The sequence below is a fragment of the Mus musculus genome, chromosome 4 (assembly GCF_000001635.26).
Source record: "Mus musculus strain C57BL/6J chromosome 4, GRCm38.p6 C57BL/6J".
Lineage (NCBI taxonomy): Eukaryota > Metazoa > Chordata > Mammalia > Rodentia > Muridae > Mus > Mus musculus.
This window is the reverse complement of record NC_000070.6, coordinates 66,889,253-66,895,574: the sequence shown is the minus strand read 5'-3', so window position 1 is coordinate 66,895,574 and position 6,322 is coordinate 66,889,253. Positions and strand designations below refer to the sequence as shown.

The 6,322-nt window shown below is 42.9% G+C and overlaps 1 annotated feature.

Moving 5' to 3' along the window:
• Positions 285-1,183: an enhancer, noted in NCBI's record as "VISTA enhancer mm279". NCBI's record gives its function as "enhancer in: facial mesenchyme[8/8]" and the evidence as "EXISTENCE:transgenic organism evidence [ECO:0001131][PMID:17130149]".

Below are 6,322 nucleotides of genomic sequence, written 5' to 3'. Positions count from 1 at the left end.
CTAGCCTTCATAAAGCCAGGTTGTGCTATGTAGGCTTGGGGTGGAAACTCACTGACAGTTTCACCCAGATCAGAGGCCAGGGAGGTACAATAATGATCTACTGAACAAATATGTGCTCTACTGCAATAGTGGCATGACCACTGTTTGGGTGGCTTGAGATTGAATCACTATAGGGTGAACGAATCAAAATGAAGCCTAGCAAACCATGGTGAACTGGGAACGATTCACTTCCAAAGGGTCCCAGTGGAGGCAGCGAGGACTGTAGCAGAAGCAATGGAAACAGAAAGAGCCCATAAAGGCATCCACTGCCAGAGCCCAAACAAGTAAGTATTCAACGGGCTCGCATAGACGGTAAAACAGTGATTTAAAGAGCTGAGGCCTCATGGCTGTGGCAGGTTGACAGTTTCTGGAATTCCTTCCAAGCTTTCTGGACCCAGAGAGAGCTGCTAGACTTACCAAGTGGGTAAGGAAGAGATTTAGACCTCGGTGTTCTTCCACGATGACCTTAGGGAAGCCCTTGCTCTTTCTAGAGCTCCCTCCCATCACCAAGCCTCTGAGTTTCTTTCCCTAAGTGTTGCCTTCCTACTCTTCTTTTCAACTGAAAATCCCCTGAGAAATTAAAGCGCTGAACTCTCTGTGCCTGTCAGTTCTCTACTGACAGAGGCAGGTAACAGGGTTCCTTGGTTACAAGGCTAAAGTAACACTGTGCTGTGACCCTGGTTTCCCTCTAAACCCAGGTCAGGGCAGGCGTGTGATGTGACTGACACTTCTTACCCCACACATGGCCCCTGGTGACTGGAAGTTGACACCTTCACCAGCCCTCCTCCCAGGGTGTCCCGTCATCTCTCTAGAAGAGCTGTCAGCACATCTTTGGCATTGCTGACAAATGACTCATTTCCAGCCACACACAAAAAAAAAAAAAAAAAAAATTCTATCTTTGCTTTTTTGAAGTTTCAGAGTCCCTCCCCCATCCCCTGCTCTTCTGACAGCTTCACTCTAGCAACTCTTTATGTTAAAGCCAGTGTAATTATGCCAGATAGGGTTCAACTCCATTACAGTTCATTCTCAATTACAGATGCTGATATACCTGCAATGTCCTGCTTGCCTTAATGTTCCCGTGGACCGGACCTACAGTCTAAAACCTAGGGTCATAAAACCTATTGTTTCCCCCAATTTGATACGACCCACTATCCTATCCCAGGGTATTTTTGCCCTTCCTGTGAGACACTTTCTTCTCTCTGTCTTCCCAAGGTAAAAAAAAACAAAAAAAACAAAAACAAAAAAAAAAAAAACAAAAACAAAACAAAAACACAAACCAAAAAAATTCTTCCTCAGCAGTGTCCTTCTTCATGATGTATATAAACATGATCTGTCACTTAAGGCACGAAAGGGGCAAATTCATACTTTACCAACTTGGCTCTATCTCAGCCAGGCTGTCACCTGGCTTTCTTCCTTCTTTTTTCTTGACACTTCTCCAGTGCTTAAGGCAATGCCTCTGGATCAAACTGCCATTGCTCTATTCTAGAGTTTTGAAAAATATTCCATTTCCTCACCTCTATTCCTGATCATTCCAGAGACCCCAAAGTAATTACTCTAAAATACAGATCGTCTGCAATAACTACTTTTAACCCTTCCATATCAACCTGCTGATCCAACTTGGATTCAAAATCGAATGTAAATGCTTCTTGCTTCTCTTGACTCTAGACCACTTCTGTCAGTGTCCTTGGAAATTTCTCCTTTCAGGCCACTGTATCTCTTTGATCATTGTTGCATACAATGTCTACTTTTTTCTTTGTTTGATAACAGTTGCTTATTCTTTAGGGCTCATCTTACATCCATGAAAAATTTCATAGCAAACCAGTTTCAAAAGGATCACATGGCTGTCTCCTGAGAGGCTCTGCCAGAGCCTGACAAAGACTGAGGCAGATGCTCACAGCCAACCATTGCACTGAGTGTGGGGTCCCAGATGGAGGAGTTAGAGAAAGGACTGAAGGAGATGAAGGGGTTTGCAACCCCATAGGAGGAACAATATTATCAACCAACCAGACCTCCCAGATCTCCCAGGGACTAAGCCATCAACCAAGAAGTACACATGGCTCCAGCTGCATATGTAACAGAGGATGCCCCAGTGAAGGATAATCGAGGGTGGGGAGGTGGGAGTGGATGGTTGGGTGGGTGAAGACCCTCATAGAGGCAGGGGGAGAGAAGATGTGATAGGAGGTTTCCAGGAGGCAGGGAAACGGGAAAAGGAGATAACATTTGAAATGTAAGCAAAGAAAATATACAATTAAAAAAAAAGGATTGTTGCTTGCTGACAGGAACCTGATATAGCTGTCTCCTGAGAGGCTCTGCCAGTGCCTGATAAATACAGAAGTAGATGCTGACAGCCATCCATTGGACTAAGCACTGGGTCCCCAATGAAGGAGCTAGAGAAAGAACCCAAAGAGCTAAGGGGGTTTGCAGCCATATAGGAGGAAAAACAATATGAACTAACCAGTACCCCATCAACCAAAGAGTACACATGGAAGGACCTATGGCTCCAGTCCCATATGTAGCAGAGGATGGCCTTGTCAGTCATCAATGGGAGGAGAGTCCGTTGGTCCTGTAAAACTTGATACCCCAGCGTAGAGGAATGCTAGGGCCAGGAAGCAGGAGTGGGTGGGTTGGTGAGTGGGGGGAAGGGTAAGTGGATAGGGGGTTTTCAGGGGGGAAGAGATAGGGGGTTTTCGGAGGGGAAACCAGGAAAGGCGATAACATTTGAAATGTAAATAAAGGAAATATCTAATAAAAGAAAAAAAATCAGCACAGTCCAAAACCAAAATTAAAGGATTAAGTGGTCACTGTGAGGCTCACAGATTCTGTTTCCTTCTTCCCGCCCTGGACTTCATTAACATACTGGTCCCTTGTCTTCTCTTTTTGAGCTTTGAATTGAGGTGTTAGGTGGCTGTGTGTCCAGAGACACTATCAGCACAAGATGAGAAACAATGGCACCCATTTTCAGTGCTGCCCCTCAGCTGGGATATGGCTACTGATGCTGTGCCCCAAGGCCTTCTGTCATAACATGCATTTTAGTATTTGACACCTCAGAGAGACAAAGAGACGTATAGCAAATATATAAGCAGGTAAAGATGCAAGAGAACAGCCCCAGGAGAGCTCTCTGACTAGTAACTGTGGCTCAATATTTAGTAGGCATTTCTTGCTTTTCCATTGGCTGATGATATGAAATGAACTGCTCCAGAAATAGGATAGCTAGCAAACATTTATTTCAGATATAAGAAAAGATGAACAGGAGGTGTTTCTGATCTGTGGAATACTAACTCGAGCATCCAGTTCCAAAATGTCCTCTTCACTCATCTCCTGCTTGCACTTGGATGTCACTTGGGTAGGGAAATGCTGCTCCCTGTCAGTCAGATGCCTCAGCCCCCAAAACTGAGCAGAGTGCTTCTCAGAATACCCAGCACAGCATTCTCTTGTAATCTTGACTTTTTCATAGCAGTGAAAGCCCTGTGCAGTAGACACAGGCTTCTTTTGAGATACCCCTCTGCAGGGCAGAAACTAACTTCTGACAAGGTCCTTTGGTCAAATAAGTCACAATGTTCATCACAGTTTCAAAAGGAGGTGGTTAGACCAAGCCTTTCAATAGCAAGATATAAAAATTTTGCATCTGCCTTTATAAAATACTACTAGTGGTTCTGCTAGAACCATCATGACATTTAGAAGCAACAGTAGTGTAGACTCCACTGCATTAGTCATAGACACAATACAGGGAAAGATGATTGAGAGGTTAAGCTATTGAGAAACTGCCACTGATGTGGCTGAGTAGGAACACCCATATTCTCATCTCTCCATTGTACTCTGCAAAGCCACAGAGAACTAAGTAAATGAATTTCACAAGCCCGGGTAGCACATGTATAAACTGGGACACTCTGAAAGAGTTCTAGGAAAGCTATGAGCACCACCTGGGCTTCTTTTCTGAGTAACCTGAAATGAGGCTCGGACTTCCTCCTGTCATTTTCTGTCCCTTCCCAGAGGGAGGTCACACTAAGTCATTTTCTTAAAACGGTAGAAGCAAGAGGATGAAAGTTCTTTGTTGCTTTGGCCATCATAAGCCATGGTTACTCATGGGACACAAGGGACACTGGGGGTGGGCGCACTGAAGACGATGCTACAGTAAAGTCTATACTATACGTGAAAGGCTGGTTTCTAACAGAATACACTTCCCATTGCTTTCCTTCAACTGCTCATTTTCATTCCCTTTTTTTTCTACCTATGTGGGTTTTTGTCACCACAAGATGTGTATGTCATCTCCCCCCACCTTTGTTCACTGATCTAGTTAAAGAAAAAAAAAAATTCAATGCTTTGTAGGTGATCTCTTTTCAGATGCTAATTCTCTTACAGTCTCTTTTATAATCCTACAACCTAGGAAAAGACTGTATACTGTCTCCTCTTGACCTTCATTATTTCATGTGAATTTATGATACTATCAACATTGCACAAAATTAATATACATAAGAGCCTATTCATGGATGGGCTTTCACTGACACATGTAAACATCTCATTATTAATAATATTTCATTTTGCTAATGTAATACACACATGCATACACACATATACATACCTCAGACACAGTGCCTGTCATCTTTAGTTGTTACATAATATAATCAACTGTCTCATTATAAGCACAAAATAATATTCAAAAATGAATAAAAACATCTACATATAACATTGCACACACATACATCATAGGCCTGATCAGATATTGATTCTCTTATCACCACTTGCTCTATTTCTTCTCAAATCCAGATTGTACTCAGATAACTATCATTTTAGAAATCTCCTAAAAACGCAGCATGAGCCTTTTCTTTTTAAACATAAACCTTTTTGTGTAGATAACTCTCTCACCCAAATGACCACAACCTGCCTCTTGGCCCAAACTCACCACAGTGGCCACAAGCATAGACTCTAGAAACACTTCTACAATCTTTAATTGGACGCAATTTTGACATAGACATTATTCCAGAAGTCTCAATAGACCAAGCAGTAACACTTGAGAATGAACAACTGCTAACTGTGAGAGCAAAGGTCCTATACCAAGGGAGGAAAAGACCTAGAACCATGACCTCAGCTCTAATCTGAGCTCTTGCACAGATTTGCAGGACAAGAGTATCATGGCAATTTCATCACTCTCCAGTGATGATTTTCCTACCTGTCAACTCAGAGGTTTGGCTTGTCAGGTTCCTTTACAAGGTTTTCAAAGCTCTAACTTAAAGTATGTGAATGATTAGGAATAGAAACTACAAGTTAGAACCATTAAGTTGAATAAATACAGTCACTGAACACTTCTACTTAAATGCCATAGGAAAATGGGTGGAAAATTTAGACGAAATAACATAGTTCAAGTCCCTGCTTTGCCTTGATTTAAAGAAGTCTACAACTGTCAGCATAGCAGCTATCTTTTGCCAGGCATTGTGGTTAGTACAGGATCATAGACTCACACACTAAGTTTTTCCACTAAAGAAAATCAGCATGCTTCTTCTTCTATCCAGCATCCAATTTCAAACCCTGGTTTACAAACATCTCAATTCCCAAGAAACACAGGGTAAACTGAAAAGCTGCTGCCCGGATCATCCAGGGTTTTTGGCACGGGACCTCCATTTCCAATAGGTAGGAAGGACTGAGCCATCGCAAGTCTCCTTGAGGACAGGCAGTATTGCATGGCACTGATACTTAATTTCATTACTTTTACTCATCCAGCCTTTGGTACTTCAGCTCGTTGGGTTCCAGCCGTGAATAATTGGTAGAGTTCCCACTGATTCCTGATTAGCTGCTTTTGATTAGGGCCTAATGACTTCATTCGGCCCCTAATCTGGGGGGATGAGTTGCAGAACTGCCAGCTAACTACTCAAACTGAATTATATTTTTCCAAGCCCCGAAGACATCAAGTAAACTCCCCATATGCAACATACCCACCTCCTGTTCCCTTTCCTCTTCCTTGACGCCTCCGTACCACCCTGCACAGAAGCAAGACAAGCAGGAAGCCTGTGACCTAGCTAGGTCGCTGCTAGAGCAGATATCACATGAAAGAGGCCAGGGAGCCAATAGCCTTGCTCCTAGGAGGAAAGCAGCCCTGCAGAACTAGTTCAAGCACGGTACTCTAAGGAAAGTCTTGGTATGTGAAAATCTCCCTGGAGCCTTCCACACTCACAGTTTGCCTTCTTTGGAAGGTAAATCCAGCTCTAAGATGTGGATATAGCTGGTATATGTTTGTGTGTATATATATGTATATATATCATGAGGCATACAAACATGCATATTTATACAC